The 17,873-nt window shown below is 37.9% G+C and overlaps 1 protein-coding gene and 1 non-coding gene across 5 annotated transcripts in view; one reads left to right on the top strand and one right to left on the bottom strand.

Annotated features, from left to right (window-relative positions):
* Positions 1-17,873, top strand: part of MID1 (midline 1) — a 388,023-nt gene that overhangs the window by 226,169 nt on the left and 143,981 nt on the right. The gene's annotated exons all lie outside the window — the stretch shown is intronic.
* LOC114675155 (U6 spliceosomal RNA) lies at positions 14,641-14,743 on the bottom strand. The gene has a single exon (XR_003726252.1). It is a non-coding gene; the product is annotated as a U6 spliceosomal RNA (small nuclear RNA).

Raw genomic sequence — 17,873 nt, 5'->3', positions numbered from 1 at the left:
ATTTAAGAAATGATATCATTTTTCATTTTTATATAAAAGACTCAAAGTCTGGAAAATATATAGGTAGGTACAGTGTGTTGGCAATATGCTGTTTACAGGCTGGCAAAACAAGCCAGTGTCTAATGAAAAGGAAGGTTGTGAAGAGCTTAGATCTGAAACTCAGAGGCATGTCTTATTCCACACCTCAAGAAGCACTTGGCATATACCAGGTGCTCTGTAAATATTTGCTTAGTAAATGATAGAATGAGCATGTGGTGGCAGAATGATGCCTTACATGGCATTACTCAGACTCATAGTCATCCCTAGGGACTGTAAGAAAAGTTTGTGGACCTTTTTCAGCGTTTTGAAAAACCCAGAGGATATTGTACAATTACTTTTTCAATGATTGTTTTATCAAATACTTATAAACCTGAGGATTTATGAAGTTAAAAGTGAAAAGGTTTTTTAAAAATGTTATGCCAAATGAGAGAAGCCAGTCACAAAGGGCTACGTATTGTATGATCTATTTATATAAAATGTCCAGAAGAGGCAAATTCATAGATTCAGAAAGTAGATTCGTGGTTGCCAATGGATAGGGGAGGGGAGAATGAGGAGTGACTGCTAATGGGTATGGGGTTTCTTTTGGGGGTGATGAAAATGCTCTGGAATTAGGTAGTGGTGATGGTTGCAAAACTCTGAATATACTAAAAACCACTGAATTATATACTTGAAATGGATGTTTGTAACGTGTGAATTGTATCTCAATGAAGCTGTTTTTTAAAATGATAAGCATAGCATCCAAGCATTTAGAATTTTTTTTTTAAGTGGTCATTGGTGGTAAAAAAAGAAAAAAGAAAAAAAAGCAGAAACCATTTGCTTAATTGTTACAAATATTTTATTCCAGATTAAAATACTCCAGTTCCACACTTTGGGAGGCCAGGGCGGGCGGATCACGAGGTCAGGAGATTGAGACCATCCTGGCTAATATGGTGAAACCCCGTCACTACTAAAAAAAAATACAAAACTTTAGCCAGGCCTGCTGGCCGGCGCCTGTAAGCTACTCTGGAGGCTGAGGCAGGAGAATGGCGTGAATCCGGGAGGCGGAGCTTGCAGTGAGTCGAGACTGCGCCACTGCACTCCAGCCTGGGCGACAGAGTGAGACTCCGTCTCAAAACAAAACAAAACAACACAAAACAAAAACCAATACTCCAATTCCATGTCGCCAACGGGAACAAGCAGAATATTCCCACAACCCTAGGGAACAGGGGTAGGCTTGGCTATTAGTCATTCTCCTTCTTCCCCATTCCCAATAATTAGAAAAAAAAAAGTGTGTATGCACATGTACGTGTGTGTGTATGTATATGTCTGTGTGCATATGTGACAAGGGCAGTAGTCAGAGCAGGATCATGTGATTACCAGGATCTATGGACAACCCCACACTATTAGGAGAGAAAGTGTCAAGCTATTTGTACCATTCTCATACAGCGTGAATCTAGGCCAGGGGTCAGCACCCTCGTTCATAAAGGACCAGACAGTAAGTATTTTGGGTTTTGTGGCCATGCAGTCTCTGTCCAAACCCTGCAGCTCGATATAGACTATATAAAGCAATTGGAGGTGTGTTCCAAAAAAGCTTTATTTATAGACACTGAAATTTGAATTTCACATAATTTTCACAAGTCACAAAATAATATTTAAAAAAATTTTTTTCAACCACTTAAAAATGTAAGAACCATTCTTAGCTTGTGGGCCACACAAAAACAGGCAGAGGCCTGGATTTGGTACATAGGTGTTCTGTGGTCTATAGTTTGCAGAACCCTGCTCTAGGGTAATGACTTAGAAAGGGACTCTACTAATAAGCAGGTTGTTGTGAAGCATGTTACTTATCTTAAGCCAGTATACAACTTAAAGCAATAATGCTACATTATGTCTAAAGGCTAAGCTAGTGAGAGGCTAAATTATAACACTCAACTTTTTTAGCAAATAATTATGAAGAATCAGCTAATAAGACCTTTTCTAAAGAGTATTCAGAGTATAATAATGCTACCTTGTGTGGTTTGGGGATTTTTATTTTAAGTCAGGGAAGCTATGAATATCTTGAACTTTGTCCATTAAGAAGTCTGCCAAGGCTGTGAATTTTAAAGCCATGGGAATTTTTCATTGCCCTTGGCTGCTGAATTTTAACAGCAAAGTTATTCATTAAGTCCACATTTTTAAAAAAACTATCAACAATGCTTCTTTATACTTTATCTCCGTTTGATACACTTCCAGATAGATGATCTTTAATTTGACTAATGAGTGCATCCTTTGTTATTTTGATGACAAGTAATTTATAGAAAGAGAAAAGCTCTTCAGCACACAAGTCTCTTAAATCTGGAATTTAAAGTCCCTGATGTTCAGAAGCAGGAAGCAATAGTTGGTGTAAGACAGGGCCACTAGGACACTGGAAATGCATCCTGGGTAATGAACCAGAAATACAAAAGGAAGAAAACAGTTGGAAATATGTTGGCCATTTTATATGACACTTTCTGGGTTTATTTTCAGGTTGGAGCACAAGTCAGAAGCTGAAGAACTTGGAGATTTGGGGGAGCATATGTCCCACTCTCCCCAACCCCCAAATATCCAAATATCCCCTTTGGTTCTATTAGAGAAGTATGAAGATTTATTAATTAGAAGAAAAATTAAAGTTATAAATGTTCACTAGGAATATAAGAGAATTCAAAAAAATAAAATGTTGAGCTCACCACAGTTTTCAGCATAAATTTTACTCTTTTTTTTTTCTTTGTTGAGATGGGATCTCACTATGTTGCTCAGGCTGGCCTCGAACTCCCGGGCTCAAGCAATCCGCCTACCTCAGCCACCCAAAGTGCTGAGACTACAGGTGTACCACTGTGCCCAGCTAAATTTTACTCTTTAACTGATTTTTCAATGCATAAATAAATGAATAAGTGGGTCAGTACTTACTGAGGACACAGTTTTCAACCAAACCCTGTAGATACTCAGGATGAATTAAGCATGGGCCCTGCCTTCATGGGGCTTAAGGTTTACTCAACTTTACAGAAAACCCAGAAATATCCTAACAAATGTGGCAACTGAAGAACTTTATTCCTAATCCTAAAACTCACTTTCTTTATTCTCAGAGTAATGGATACAGCATTCTAATGTCAAATTATTGTTTCCATATTATACAATAATCTAATTGTCAAGGCTAAAGTCTGCCTTAAGGAAGGGTAACAATGGCTTTGTTCTTATGATAATAGAAGAGATAAAAAGATTATTTACAAAGCTACAGGCTGAAAAATTGGAAGTAGTTTATACAAACAACCACCTCAATTCTTCTCACAGTGAAATTTAAGTGTTTGTGCATGCTGATTTCTGTTATATGGGTCTTTACCATTTTCATTCCTCCTTGCAGCTCTGTGAGTTAAGTATTACTATTATTTTTTACAAATGAGGAGCGTGAGGCCTAGAAAAATTTAAAAACATGCAGAGGTGATAAAATACTGAGAAAGTTTCACATTCAGCCATGTCTGATGCTTAATCCTTTTCCTTCTCTTTCCACCATAGCATATGATCATGGCATATCATCACTGTTTCTGTTTCCCCTATAGAAAATTCAGGAAAATCAACACACGGAAGGGTATTCAGACTTTCACTTTTCTTCTTACATAATCTCTGAGCAGCCCGTTATAGGAAAATGAAGACTGAAGATTGGAAGAGGCAGAATGAACACGCTGTAGATGTAGAAAGAAAAGTTCTAAGCAGGTAAAAGACAACCAGAGTGAAATACACCAGATGGATGCTTGACTTGGAGAAGATACTAAGCACTAAATAAGCCAGGTAGTAGAGGGTCTGAAAGCGGAGAGCCTTGAGAAATTGATCATTAAGTGGAAGGTGATTAAAATCTTCCTAAGGGACAATTGGTCAGAGCAGAGGTCAAGAGCTAGGACTTGTCTGGCAAGATTTAGTGTGGATTCTTGAAGGGTTAAGTCAGTTCGAGGCCAGGGATTGGATACTGTATTTGAACTCATTGTCACTCACTAGAATCTGTGATCTAGGAGACAGACATTGCCAGGATGCCCCCCATTAGGATGGTTGTAGAGAAGGGAAGGTGTGTTCATTTACTATTGCTGCATAGCAAATTAGCACAAATGTACAGATTAAACCAACACCCATTTATTAGCTCGTGGTTCTATAGGTTGCAAGTCTGGGTGGCCCAGCTGTGTTCTCTGCTCAGGGTCTCACAAGACTGAAATCAAGCTGTTGGCCAGACGAAGCTCTTATCTGGAGGCCCTAGGGAAGAATTTGCTGCCAAGCTCGCTCTGGTTGTTGGCAGAATTCACTTTCTGGCAGCTGTAAGACTGAACTCCTTGATACCTATAAGCTGTGGTCCACTCTTTCTAAGGGACATCTGCATTCCTTCTCAAGTGGCCGTCTCCAACCTCAAAGCAACAGCACACTGAGTCCTTCACACACATAGAATCTCTCTAAATTCCTCTTTCATCAGTCAGGAAAAGTTCTCAGCAGTTAAGGGTTCATGTGATTAAGTCAGGTCCACCTGCATCATCTCCCTTTCTAACATCAACTGTGCTCTGTAACACAACACAATCCAAGGAGTGATATCATATTCACAAGTTCCAGGGATTCAGGTGGACATCTTTGGGCTGCCATTTTAGAAAGTCTGCCTACCACAGAAGGTGATGAAGATTCTTAGCTCCTGCCTTGCTCCTTGGTGAGCTGTGTGGCCTGTAATAACAGCAGCTTTGTGGAAAATTGGCCCACCCTCTCCTAGGGTTAAAGGGCAAAAGGGAAGTTTTGTGACTTTTTCTTCCTCTTCTGACACTGGCTTCTTCCTATAAGGAATCTGTATCTTTTGGTGTTCTCTTCTTTCCTTGACCATCTCCTAGGTGTTGGTGCCAAGAAGCACTGGAGGGCAGGTGTTCCATCAATTTAAGGCAACTGAAGGTTTTGAGATCAAGGCATACTGGAGGCCCAGACATCACAAGAGGGCAGCACGGAGCAAGAGCTGATAAATGTTGAGATGCAGACTTAGCAGGCCCTAGCCCTTTCCGAGATGATGTGTTCATCTGCCCTCAAAACATCCTTTTACTCAACATGTGCCTCCTAACCCAGACCCCAAGGAGTCTTTCATAAGAACATGGCAGATATCACATGTGCTGACCATGGGCATATCACAAAACATTAACTCTCCAAAGATCTGCTTTTTGGAAACTTGGTGTCTGTAATTAAGAAATGAGTGAAAAATTTATTCGAGGTTGAGAAATTTAAAATGGAAAAAATCATCTTCTGAATTCTAGCAATGTGAAGGCCACCTTTTACAAGTCTGATGCTGTAGTGCAGTGTTTACAACCTATTTTCATTTTCAACCCCCGTCACAAGAAGCCTTTTGAAACATTTTTTGCTAATTGCTCCTTGCATTAAATTTTAATACCACAAATATATGTCTATTTACGTATATCTGTGCTTTGTGCATAAAAAGCGTAAGGTTTTTGTTTTGTTTTGTTTTGTTTTGTTTTGTTTTGTTTTGTTTGCCACTGAGAACTAGTTTTCTCCCTCTTGGGGGCAATATCACCCCTATTGACAGTGCATGTTATAATGGGGAAAAATTGCTCACATTTTAACATTTAGTAAGTCTTCAGCTTATATAGTCTATTTGATTTGGAAAGTGGATGTAATACTTTAGTTGTACTAAAAGGTACTTAAGATTAATTTTGAAAAGTCAGAAGAGTCTTTAAACATGAAAAATCACCCAATATATTATATTTAAAATAACAACTTGCAAAACAAAATGTAAAGTCTGATCCCATTTTTGTGGCTAAGAGGTACAGAAAATGACTAGAAAGATCAACCTGTGGAATGTTGCTTCTTTGCGGTTAGGCCCTTCTATAGGTGTTTTGCTCTTTGGAAACGTTATAAATATTCACCAAAATACATTATACATATGTATAATAAATACATATTATATTCATGTCAAGAAAAATACTATTTAAAAAGTTAGCCATTCTCTCTCTCTCTCTTTTTTTTTTTTTTTTTTGCCTTCAACATTTAGGATTAATGGACAGTATAAATTCAATCATTCACATGTAGCAAAAGGAGAAATAATTTCGCATGGCCCCATTCATGACTCCTTTAGATCTCTAGAGGGCTTCAAGCCTCAAAGTTTATTGTTGCATTCTTCTTAATTCTGGTTGAATGCATGTACATTATTTTCTGCAAAGAAATACCACCCACTAAAGACTGTTCCTTCTCTTCTAACAGGGCTTTGGTGTCCCCAGGGCTCCCTTAGTCCTGTTTACTTTGGATATTTCAGGAGTTACTGTAGGTTTAACTATGGTGAGTCCTTAAGCCCTCTTTTTAAATTCATAAACTGTCTCTAATCTTAGCAAAATGTCAGGTTACACTTTTGAGAGGTTTGGGAACTTGACATTTTGTAGCCCAGTTGGGGTGTAGGCTGCTTCCATTCTGAGCACCTTGTTCCAATTTATGTCAGGAGGAATTATATACAGGTTGGGGCTGGGAGCAGGTTATAATTAATGGGGTGGACAAGTGGATTTTTAGTGTTTCATAAAATAAAATGGAAATCACATGTGCTTGGAACTATTGTATGTTTTAAAATATTTACATTTATTCTAGTAAACATTAATTACAACTGATATATTTCTCCTGTGAACTCGCTAACTGTGAGGTCACAAGCCATTGTTCACTGAGTGGAAAGAATGGATGACAAGCTAGTTATAAGAAAAAAGACAGTACTTGGGCGGATATTGGTGAGTGAACTCGTGGAAGTAATCTAGTCTTAGGTCTTTCTCCTAATTTTCTCTTATGTTTAAAACACCCCCTTGCCAATATGATCCAGATGTCAGTCCTTCTAAGACAGAACTGGAAGGGTTTAGCTTGTGAAATTGCTGAATAGCTCCTGGTGAAAAAGGAACACGTGACCAATGCTTCACTATTCGTCTTTTCAAAATTAAAGTTTAGAAGTAGTTGAAATACTGCCAGAATCTACAGCGTCCACATTTTATTCATATTTGTATATCAAAAATTTCCAATTCCTTGAGGCTGTAGCAGCAATATGTTGCTGAGGAAAGAATTTTTTTAAAAAAAATAAGTATTTATAATTTGACACCTAATAATTGTACATATTTATGGGGTACAATGTGATGTTTCAGTACATGGATACACAGTATAATTATCAAATCGGGGTAATTACCACATCCATCATTTTAAACATTTATTATTTCTTTGTGGTGACAACAGTCAAAATATTCTCTTCTAGCTGTCTTGAATATAGATTACATTGTTATTTGCTGTAGTCATCCTACTATGTAATAGCACATCAAAACTTACTCTTCTTGTTTAACTTTGTGTACCTAGTGACCAATCTCTACCCATTCCTCCCCTCCCCCATACCCTCAGCAGCCTCTAGGAACCACTATTCTACTCTGTACTGCTATGAAATTGACTTCTTTAGGTTCCACATATGAGTGAGATCATGTGGTATGTATCTTTTTTAATGTTTTTAAATTTTATTTTATTTATAATTTGAATTTTTATTTTAGATTCAAGGGGTAAATGTGCAGGTTTGTTACATGTAGTAATTGTCTTCTGTGCCTGACTTATTCCACCTAATATAGTGTCCTCCAGGCTCATCCATGTTGCCAAAAATGACAGGATTTCATCCTTTTTATGGCTGAATAGTATTCCATTGTCCTAATCATCCCCATAAAGAAATGTATTTTCTTTATCCTTTCGGCTATAGATGGGCACTTAGGCTGATTCCATATCTTGACTATTGTGAAGAGTGCTGCAATAAACATGAATATGCAGATGTGTCTTCGACATAGTAATTTTACTTCCAGCAAGAGATCTTTAAGAGTCAGAAAAACCCAGATTCTAAACTGGTCTCTGCCATGTGCCAGTTGTGTGGCCCTGAAGAAGATGCTTTAACTGTGTCTCAGTTTCTTCATCTGCAGAAGGGGGAAAATGATACCCACTATTTAGGGATTGGGTAGGGATTAGACCCAGTTTGTATAAAGTACCTGGCATATTGTAGATATTTTTTTAAATGCCAGTTATGGATATATGAAGGAAAGCTCCAAAAAATGAAATTCAAAAGAAGCCTTATGTAAATTGCATCACATGTCAACCATTTGGGTGTTAGGAATATTGATGCGTTATTTATTTTGCCTAGAATTCGCCACCCCCTAAATAAATATTATTTCCATTAAGTCACCAAATCCTTTGTTTTGTATGGTGAATAATTAATACAAGTACACTACTCTATGAGGATATAACAGTTACCTAAGTAATATATCATGACACCTTTTTGCCCTTTTCTAAGGAAAATAAGTATTTATTGGAAGGACAAGTTCACATAAAGTCAGCAGATAATAATCCGCAGTACTTCCTGATGCTGCTTCCATGGGCTGGAAGAGTGTTTGGTGGTTCTAAATGGCACAGGGCTACTTGTCCATACCCTTGACCCAAGGATGTCAAGTGCGCCCAATCAACCTAGAAATCACTGTGGTGACAGAAGTTGGGGCCCAATCACCCTCAGGGCCTTGACACTGATTTTGAGTGTACCAGTTTGGAAAGTCTCTGCAGAATTCCCCAAGATATTAAGTTTATAATATCGCTTGAGGGGTCCTTAGAAAGAAAAAGTGCCTATGTTTTAGTGTCATTCTCGTTTTTCAGGGCAAGGGTGGATGAAAAGATACTGAGAGAAGACAGTACAGATAGAGAACAAAGTGAACAAAAATAAGGACCCACTGATTTTGTCTTTGCAAGGTCTAAACTGAGTTACAGATTGAGCTGTAAAATATATACTCAATACATGTATCCTCAAAATATTCTTCACACATTTGTGCCCAAGACATACTAGTTGATAATACTAATACATAAATATATATACACACACATATATATGCCTTACAATAGAGTCCTATTTTTAGTATGTAACAACTATACTATTTTCAAAATAGTCATCAGCACAAATACCAGTACCATGGCTAAATCTGACATCATTGATCTTTTCTCCCTATAAGAATATCTTTTGTAGGCCCATAAGTGAGAGATGGCACATCCCCTCAGCTTCATTCAGTCCTTTATGGAAATATTTATGAAAACCTTACTGTGTGCTTGGTAGCTATCAGAGTTCTTGGCATATAAAAGATTTCAAAATAAATTTGCGTATTATTGCTTTGGAGGATGAGGGCTTGGTGATGTCTTCCTCTCCCCAAAAGAAAAAGTGTGTGTGTGTGTGTCAGAGGGACAGAGACAGAGGTAGAGAGACACAGTATGAGAGTGTGTGGGTATTCAGAGAGAGAACATGAGTCCCAGTCTTATCCTTATCTTCCCACATACAATGCAAGCTATTTGGAATTGTAGAGCTGGAAGTGATCTTAGCTAACATTTTCCTGATCTCCTACCCAATACAGGAGCTTCATCAAAAGGTGGAACCCTAAAATATAAGACTAGAAGTCTCTTTTTGTTGGGCAATAATTTGATTCAAAATGGTGTCATTATTTGGTAACTCAAGTGGCACAGTATAAATTTCTGTGGGAAATTGGAACGGGGAGCCCAAGCTGGACTGGTCGTGACTGCACCATGGAAGGAGGACATTTGGGACCAGTCTTGAGCTGCCATTATGTTCCACTGAGAAACTAAACACTAGTGCTTTCTCAATTCATTTATATATTTCTCGAAGTGTTCCATAGTCTTTAATTTGTGCTAACAAAATTGATCAGAAGTACTATATTAAAATTATCATTCATTTTTTATACTTACTGAACAGCAGTAAGAAAAGCAGGAATCTTTGTCATTTTGTTTAGCATGTAAATGCACAAAAACCTCAGTTTACCTGAACTTTGCTAAAATATCAACACTTAATTAACCACAAGTTTTCTGCATTATACTTTTCCTAAAGATTTATGAAATACAAGGAAGAAGGTGATATTATGAATTACTGTAAAAATGCGTGGTCATGGATACAATTATACATTCAAATCAATCTCCTTTGTCATCTCTATTTATGATCAAATGAAAAAAGGTCTTTTTAATGATGATCTCAAGGAAAAATAAGATTTGAAATTACCTGAAACCTTTCAATTAGATCCAATATGTGATTTGTAGTTATACAAGTAAAGTGGACTCAAGCATTGTAGAAATATTTCAATTAGGATTTTTTTTAAGTTTTCTATTTGGGGTTCAGTTAACCAGAAAATTAAATTAACCAGAACTCTCTCATTTCCAAATAATTTCAGTTAATTGAGATTTGATTGTACTTTTATTGTCATCTTTGTTCCCACGTGGAAATTAATTCCATTTCAGACTTATTTCTTGGAGGGTGTTTAGTATAGTTATCACCTTAAATGAGTAGGATAGGGTGCGTAGGGTGGCTTTTCACTTTTGGAATTTAATTATTACTATATATGCATGTATATATATATATAGTATATATATAGAGAGAGAGAGTATATGTATATGAAAAAGAGCTTGCCTTGGCAGAAGTGTTTAAAGAAACATGAGTAGTTAATGCCCTCACTGTGATTTGACTTTCATCTTCCTTTTTTTAAGCACATTTTTCATTTTTTCCCCCTTTAAACCTACCATTTATAACTGAAAAGTATTTTTCAAGAAATGGAGCAATGCTTTCTATCCCATTTATTAAAGTAATGTGCAGAAGGAAATGCACCGTGGTAAAAACAATTTATACGAGAAATGATAATGTTTTGCTAAAGATAACCAGGAAGTGAGGAGGAGAAAAAATCCTCTCAAATAGCAGACAGAGGCCAGATGGTCTTTTTTCTTTTTTTTTTTTCTTTTTTTTTTTTTTTTAATGCAGTCACTAAGCAGGAAATTTTGTTTGATTAAGAAGACACTGGTCTTGATTTTCATTCAGCAGTTTTGAGGAACTTTTTTTAATGGACACACACACACACACACACACACACCCCACAAGCCATTTTCATTCAGCCAAATGATCATTTGTGCTATTGTAAGCAAGATTCTGCTGATGAAAATGTGAAGTCTTAATGATAAAGAAGAAAACGAGTTCCCAAGTCTCAGTTATGAAAGAATTTGGAATTTACCCACTACCCTAAAGACCCTCGATCATTACCATATCCATCATATTGTAAGGTCTGGTGTTTTGTTTTGTTTTCTTTTGATAGCGTGGAATAGAAGAAAGGCTGTGTACCACAGTGGCTAACTAGGGTTTTGTGAGATACAGGGTAGACCAGGGGGAAAAAATAGAGGTTTTGGAGTTCAACACCCCAGGGGGCTAATGTGCATAAAGCGACTGCTCCAAAGGACCTGAGTTTAATCCTTGGAGCTGCCAGTCAGGATCAGGATGAAGAAGCACCCATGCGAAGAATTGCTTCTGGATGCTGATAGGCAGGGAGGTGGATGTGGGGGAGGTAGGAAGGAGGGAACGGAGCACCCCTCTTTGGACTGTGATGTTTTGGCAGTCAGTGCTCGGAGGAGGGTAGCTGGCAGTGGCTCCAGCACAACAAAGCTCTCTTCGGTGAAGTCACCAGCACTCTTGCCATCGTCTGGCACCCTTTGCCCAGCACCCCAGGAGTGAGCAGTTTCCAGTCTGTATTCTAAGGATGAAAATGACTAAAGTTGTGAAACTAAGTATTTGCATCTGTTTCAAAGAGAGAGAGTCACTTGGAATTTGGAATGGGAAGAATAGATTTAGACAACTGGCAAAATTGTTTGGAATGATGCCCTGAATCAAGAGACCCTGTTGACTTAAATAAGGACAAGCTAAAGGAGCTACGTAAAAGAGATAAACGACATATCTTTACAATCAAGATGACAAATCAGGCATTCAAATTTGTTATTTCAAAAATGAAATGTGTTCTCATATAGTTGTGTGATACTTTCTCCAATTAGTATTCATATTTATAGTCAAAATAAGTATAACTTCACTTTAATATAGCTTAGCCACCTTGAAAGCTCACTGTTCTTAAAGCTAGATTTTTTTTGTAAGTGAATTTTTAAGCCCTATATTGCATCTTAAGTACTGAGTTCTTTTGATTTTTTTTTATGTTTAAGAAATGGCTTTTTTTTAATGTTTAAAAGCCAGCTTCTTGTCTAATTTGATTCAATGGATAAAATGTACAGGATGAAACTCACACTTAAAATGCATTTCAATGAGAATTAAATTGCTTAAAATGAAACGTTTTTCCTTTAAATTTTAAACAAACAATAAGATACAAAGCAAAATAACAAGAAAAAACTCTTAAGTCAACTCCCTAAGGTCATACCTTTTGATATTAACTCCAAATTCGTGCCTTGTATTCATGTTTTACAAATTACATTTATAATTTATCTCAAAGATCAAGGAAGCGTACTTTGATAATGTAAGGAGAATCTCTCAGACTTTAGCCTGCCTTGAGAATATGTTTTAAAAGCCATTAGGAGCTTCATAGCATTTATGGGATTTGTTCTTATATAGAGTACATTTTTTTACATATATTTTGGGCAAAATTCTCAAGTCTCCAAATAAACAACTTAAATCTTGGTTTTTAGGCCAAAAAGTCTTTGGGTTGGGAATAACTCACCCTCAGAAGACTACTTGCTTTATAACCCCTCCCCTGGACCCCTGCGACCCTGTCCTCCCACAAACCTTATTTGCTTCACTGTGGAAGAGTGGCACAGGGCACCCACCACCCAGACTTCCCAAGCTCTTCTCTTGGTCTCTGCTATAGCTACAATAACAACTCTTTATTCTCCTACAACAATTGCCTCTGCGACTATTTTCCTTCTAACCCTTTCTTAAAGAGATGGGCTCTAAAAATCGTGATCCAGCTGCTATTGTAATATTACCTAGCCAGTGAATTTATTTATTTTGAAATGCTTTTTGATATTATTGTCATTGTCATTGTCAAATGACATTATGACATGTCAAAAGACATTGGCTGTCAGCCAGTGGGATCTAGTCTTAACTCATCTTTGGTGCTCACCAGTCATAAAGCTGTAGTCACATGTGTTTATTTCCCCCAGCACTCTTCCCTCATTTACTTCCTTTCCTTCATGAAATTTCCTTTTCTAGTGGTGCAAAAGCTGGTGAGTAAGTACAGACAAAACCAATGCCTCTTCCAATGTCTCTATTCATTTCCTTCCTGTCCATCCCTATAACCTTAACTGTACATCCATGGTTATTTTCAACTTTGAGTTAACATCCTAGAATCAAACACTTAAGATATTCAGGTAATTCTGAATACCATATGCTACGGTTTCAATGTGTCACCCAAAATTTATTTGTTGGAAATTTAATCCCCAATGCAGCAGTACTGGGATGTGGGGCTTAATGGTAAAGCCCTTACGAATGGATTAATGCCGCTATTAAAAGGGTTTATGGAAGTGGGTTCTTCCTCTCCTACTCTTTTGCCACGCGAGGACATAGCATTCCTCCCTTCCAGAGGACACAGCCTTCAAGATGCCATCTTGGAAACAGAGAGACTAGGCCCTGACCTGCTCTCTGTTTTTTGTTTTGTTTTGTTTTGTTTTGTTTTGTTTTTTAGATGGAGTCTCTGTCGCCCAGGCTAGAGTGCAGTGGTGCAATCTCTGCTCACTGCAACCTCTGCTGCCCGGGTTCAAGCAGTTCTCCCGCCTCAGCCTCCCTAGTAGCTGGGATTACAGGCGTCTGCCACTGCGCCTAGCTGATTTTTGTATTTTTAGTAGAGACAGGGTTTCACCATCTTGGCCAGGCTGGTCTTGAACTCCTGATCTCGTGATCCACCCGCCTCAGCCTCCCAAAGTGCTAGGATTACAGGTGTGAGCCACCGCACCCGGCCTAAATCGTTGTTCTTTATAAATTACTTAGTCTCAGGAATTCTGTTATAGCAGCACAAAATGGACTAAAACATCATGGTTCCTGCTTTTTTGGCTCACTAAGTGTTCATGACTTCTCTCTTTCAAAATTTTATTGCTAAAATAAATAAAGATGTCACTATTTTACAATAATTCATCACATTGCATTTTCCTGTAAGAAATAGTAAAAGTTGGATTTTTATGCCCTTGAAAAAGAACTCTATCCTTGAGGCAATCTGAAGCTAAACATTTAACAACTTGAAAAATTAAATCACAGCTCTCTGACCAAACACCGGAAAGTTTTATACTGAAATTCAGATACTCTTTGCTTGTTTATTGACAGGGAAAAAGCCAAGATGTCAAGAAAGCCAGCACAAATATGAGTAGTAATATCCCCTTAGCTAACATAGATTTGCACCACCCATCTACCTTCTATCATGTCATCCTTTTTATTTCTTTCATTTTCATGCATGAGTCTTTGAAATGTTTGTGTTTTTAAAAACCTTTTTTTTTTTTTTATTTCCTTCATTAAAATGTAAGCTCTCCAAGGGCAGGCCTTCGCGCTCATATTTACCACCAATTTGCTGCTGCCTAGAGCAGCTCGTGGCACATAGAATGACCTCAAAAAATACCATGGGAATGAAAGAGTAGTGAAAGAAATGACTCTTCTGATTTTACTCCAAAATAAGTAGTTCTAATTTTTTTTAATGCCTAAAGAAAGCCAAAATGGATGTACATATAGGATTTCTAATGTCATAAAAGTAACAAAATTAGCTTACTCTTCCAAACTCTTTTATTTTATTAATATTTTTTGAATAATAAAAAATTATAGAATGCTTCATGAATTTGTCATCCTTGCGCTGGGGCCATGCTAATCTTCTCTGTATCATTCCAATTTTAGTCTATGTGCTGCTGAAACAAGCACCAAACTCTTAAAATTAGCTTAGGTTCAGAGTGAAGAGCTGAAGTTGCAGACCAGACCCAAGCTGTTTTGGGACTATGAAGGACATTAAGGGCTCTGTTTAGTTGAGCAAAATCTATGGGTGAGACTTACCTGCCTTCTGCCAATTTTCCTGGTACAACAGCTGATGTCAGAGGGTGGTCGGATAAGGAGCTTGGAGCCGTTGGTAAGGAAGTTCTCATCACTTTCTTGCAGGGCTCCTTTTACCTCTAGTCTTCTATGACTCAAGGGTCATTCAATACCAAATGAAATTCTGCCTCTATGGTAACTGCTAGAAAGCCCAGTGATGATCTGATTTCTAGTAACAACTGTTGGCCATATCCCCAGGAGGAGACGGGAGTTGTGTCTATTAGGAAATAATTTTCCATGGATCTATCACCTTTTTGTACCTCTTGTGAGCTGGAGCACTGAATGCTTTTATTCCATACTATTTCCCAGGATGTTTGTATAGCAGCCTTGGGAGATAGAGGTAGTATCTTGCTCCAGAGGAGAAGGCAGGTTTGTTTGTTGTTCATTATATTAAAGACAACGTCTTCTTCCAGGGCAAAAGTTGGGCAGGCTAACTCGCAGTCCATTATAAAAGATTCAGATTCCCTAAGCTTGGGGTTGCTCAGGTATGATGCAAATCTCTTGAGTGTGCAAACATGGACCTAGGATGCTCCATAGGACTTCGAGGACAAGGGGAACCAACAGAACATGAAATACATACCATTTGAGTAAAAACAGCCTTTATCTTTGATTCAGGTGTCTTCTGCCAGCATTCATGAAATGAAACTGGCAAATAGCAAAAATCTGAAACATTTCACTGTTCTTGATAGTTTCACATGCTCCATCCATGCCAGGGTACCTTATTTCCTGCAAAATAAAAAATTCTGACAAATAGTGCATATGGGACAGGGTGACCTTCAGTGGGAAGCAGAAGTGAAGCCCCAAGTTCATGGTGGGAGATCAGTGGTAATGAACAGAGGTATGTCATAGTGTAGGAAATAGATGAAATTGCCAATGTGAAGATAAGTCATTCATGTTAAGAATAAAAATGCTAGTTCATTTCACATTCACATACTGTTTGTTCATATAAGACGCTCCATGAATGTTATTGAATAAATGGATTTATATCCTTCTTGCTCGCAAAAATGGTATGAAGTGGTTTCCGGTAAAAAACACAGATAATGAATTTATTCAAAGAAGAGTGGGAAGAGGCAATTCAGAACAACAAGGGAAGAAGGACCCCAACCCCACAACCCCTACCACCCTGTCCTTCCATAAGAGCGAGAATTTTGTCAGGCACTTTAAAAAGTTCACCTCACTAATCCTCAAAGGACCCTTAAGATTGCTCTCATCATCCACGTTTTACAGATAAAGAAACTGCATAGAAGATAGGAAGAGCATCTGTGAGTATAAGATATGTACAGTATCTGGCTCCAATCTGCCTTTGCAAGGAAATGGCAGAGCCAGGATTTGAACTCAGGTTTATCTGACTTCAAGGTACTACGTGGTTTTGTTTGTTTGTTTGTTTTTTGTTTGTTTTATTTCATTTTGTTTTGTTTTTTGAGACTGAGTTTTTTTACTCTTATCACCCAGGCTGGAGTGCAGTGGTATGATCTCAGCTCACTGCAACCTCTGTCTCCCAGGTTCAAGTGATTCTCTTGCCTCAGCCTCCCAAGTAGCTGGGATTACAGGCACCCGCCACCACGACCAGCTAATTTTTGTATTTTTAGTACAGACGAGGTTTCACTACGTTGACCAGGCTGGTCTTGAACTCCTGACCTGCCCGCCCCGGCCTCCCAAAGTGCTGGGATTACAGGCATGAGCCACTACACCTGGCCTCTACATGTTTTTTTTTACAGGACACCACATCGACAGTGTCAGCCCAGTAGACCAAGAACTCTTGGGCCCGCTGAGCTCAGGGCTTAGCCCAAAGTTTTCTGAAAGCATGCCAGAGGGAAAGCTGGATGAAATGCTTTAGTAAAGAAGAAATCACATCAGCTCATCACTCATCTGACAATGGAAAGGACTGATCAGGAAAAGGGGGAAAGGAGAATAGTGGCAGAACATAGAAAAGAGAAAAAAAAAAAAAAGACTGAAATTTTTAATGGAGTGCAAAATCAGACATATTTTTTACTTTTGTGAACCTCTTTAGAGACTACAATAATAATTCTTATGTGATAAGTCCAGTAAATTATGATGATGTTTTATTAAATATACCATCATACTAGCAGCTTTTGTGGAATTTGCGTCAGAAGAAAAGTATAAGATATTACCACCATGACTTGGCAAAACCAGTGTACTATATTAATGTTAGCTGCTTAGTTGCTGTAATTGTTTCTCAACGTAATACCCACTGCATAGTTTCCCTGGGAGTTCTTGAAAGCTCTATTGAAAGGTTATATTTAAAGTGTAAGTTAGAGTGTGCTGTGAATGGAGAGAAAATTGTTTTTCTTTTTGTAGAAAATTCACTTTCCTTGGGACTATATACTAAGTTAGCTCAGTTATTTGACAGAACCAGTATCTTATTTTACAAAGGGAAAAACATAGATCTAGAAATTTCAAGAAGTGGATCACTGGTTGAAAGGGCAGGGGGTGTGACTGAATGTGATTTGAAAGCAGTTTTAATTTTATGACACTTTACAGTGTGTGTGTGTGTATGTGTTTTAATGATAACCTAATTTTATTGCCCCAGACTTAAAGATCTGTGCCACCTGGAGAAACTACAGTTCATCCATTAGCATGTAAATGTGTTAAGAGTATTTTTGCTTGAATTTCTCCCGAGAAGCCTCCCGGCTTTGTTCTGTACAGACACACAGTCCCGACGCTGTTCTTAATATCCTGTTTTCATTTGTCAGCGCTGTTGTCCTTTTCGTTGCCATGTTCCCATCATTCCTCTTCTTTCATGTGGTGCTTTACAATAACATTCAGAACAAAAGAGTCACTCCTCTTTCTGTTGCCTTGAAAAAAAAAAAAAAAAGACTTCTTCCCCTGACTGTAGAGCTTCAGTGATCAGGGGAAATGTTTAAAGCATGTTATTCATAATAGTTAACCAGGAATTATGAATAAGGGTTAGTTTTCCTTACTTTTTAAGATCACGAGGTGGCTT

The sequence above is a fragment of the Macaca mulatta genome, chromosome X, assembly GCF_049350105.2.
Source record: "Macaca mulatta isolate MMU2019108-1 chromosome X, T2T-MMU8v2.0, whole genome shotgun sequence".
Taxonomy (NCBI): Eukaryota; Metazoa; Chordata; class Mammalia; order Primates; family Cercopithecidae; genus Macaca; species Macaca mulatta.
The sequence above is the reverse complement of the archived record's forward strand: the minus strand, read 5'-3'. Positions and strand labels throughout refer to the sequence as shown.